General features: G+C 56.2%; 1 non-coding gene across 1 annotated transcript; it reads right to left on the reverse strand.

Annotated features, from left to right (window-relative positions):
• Positions 1 to 553: 553 nt before the first annotated feature.
• Positions 554 to 654, reverse strand: LOC115869482. The gene has a single exon (XR_004046213.1). It is a non-coding gene; the product is annotated as a small nucleolar RNA U13 (small nucleolar RNA).
• Positions 655 to 1,841: the final 1,187 nt, after the last annotated feature.

Genomic DNA, 1,841 nt, shown 5'->3' on the forward strand with positions numbered 1-1,841 from the left:
GGGAGGGGGACCTGGCAGCCGAGAGGAAGAACAGAGCTGAGAGTCGGGCCAAGAGGGAATGCTTTGGCCATTTGCCAAGAAGCTGACCGGATGGGGACAAAGATTTAGCCACCTGGGGTCATGGTTGGGCTTGATGGGAGTGGGGTAGAGAGGAGGAGCAGAAGCTGGTGGGAGAGGGTTGAAGAGTTACCTGGATGCAGTAGTTAGATCTGTTCTTATGAAAGTGTAGGGGTGTACTTCAACCTGTCAATCAGTGTCAGCCTGATGATGCCTCCTGGGGGTGTGGCCTTTTCTGCAAGAGACAGTGAGACCTTGTCCTTCCTCTCTCCGCCCCTTCCCCTTCCTGCTTGCTGGGCCTCTGTGCCTGAGACCCCGAGAACTGCTGGCCCCCCCCATGCTCCCGCTGACCTTGGCTGCCTGACTCTTCACCTTTCTGTGTCACCGTCACCTGCCTGCAGCCATGTGAGTCTGAAGAAGCCAGCATCCGGCCCACGGACTTGAGTCGGGCCAGGCGGGGCTGCTTCCTGGATATAAAATTACTTCCGTTTTAATGTATCAGACGGGTAATGTGCAGACATCGGACAAGGTTGATGGGCGGCACATGCCACTCAAATGCGTGGAAGCCCAATCACCACGTACGAAAGGGACACAGATGAAAAGTTACTTCTTGGTAGGAAGTGCCTTTTCGCACCTAGAGGTGAGTCAGTGCTTTTGTCTCTACACCACCCAGCCGAGCACCCTGAACATGAGAAAGCAGGGACAGCAAACTCCAGGGGAAGGGGAGGAGCTGGGAAGGGACGGTCCTGATGTGACTCTAGAATATTCGACGATGGGGTGAGCCCACTCTGGAGAGAATGGGTGGCTGCAGGAGGAGCTCCCAGAAAGCCAAGCCCCGCCCCTTCATGACTGCCTGCCTCCATGGGAACAGCCCTCAGGGGATAACCCAGGTCCACCAGGGCAGAGGGGAGGGCAGAGACCAGAGTAGGGCCAGCAGGGAGGCCCTTCGGGGGCTTACTGATTGTGTTAGTGTGGGTGGACTGGAGAAATATACAAGAGAAATAGTATATTGAGAGACATCCCAGCCCAGTCCAGATCAAGTCCTTAAGTCCGATATTAGCCTGTATGTCCGATACCAATCTATAAATTCCTCTTCAGACTCACGAAACACAAGCAATGCCGCTGAATGCAGGAAGATCACAGGCCAGTAGGTGGAAAGTCTTGTGGATCCAGTGGCAGTGGAAGCATCTCAGCACTGGTGTGGCTCTCCACGTGGCTCCTCCAGCTCCAGGGCTCTGGCTCCATCAGGGGTTTCAATGTGGCTTGTCAACAGGAAAGTCAAGCAGAGAGAGTGTGTTTTCCACCTCCAGCGAGCTATTTATCTCCTTAGTGTCTCCAAATGAGGCCATCAAGCTGCGACCTGATTGACAGGGTAGACTCCACCCCTTCCCTCTTCATGGTCTCAAGTTGGCACCAGATGATGTCACCACCACACCGATGCTGGGGTGGAGAAGCAACCGTGGGGTGCATAGTCCTAGCGCTGATTGGAAGGAGGAGGTTGAGGGCGGGGCTGGGGATTCAGCTCAAGGCTCAGCTCAAAGGCTGGGGGTGTGCAGCTTTGCAAAGGGGGCGCGAAAGGGGATATGCTGACCCAAGGCCTACTGCCTCCCACAGTCCCCTCTCCCCAGGCCCCCATTGCCCTGTCCTCAGCCAAGGACTCCCTTCCACTGCCCAACCCCGCTGGACGGCAGGGCCAGTTCACCCTTTTCCTCCCAGGGCCTTCACACAGTGATGTCACTAGGGCTGGGCTCACCCAGGGCAATGACTCACGGTATCATACCCCC

Source organism: Echinops telfairi, unplaced genomic scaffold (assembly GCF_000313985.2).
Source record: "Echinops telfairi isolate 266 unplaced genomic scaffold, ASM31398v2 ScPeMD7_28;HRSCAF=97, whole genome shotgun sequence".
Classification (NCBI taxonomy): domain Eukaryota; kingdom Metazoa; phylum Chordata; class Mammalia; order Afrosoricida; family Tenrecidae; genus Echinops; species Echinops telfairi.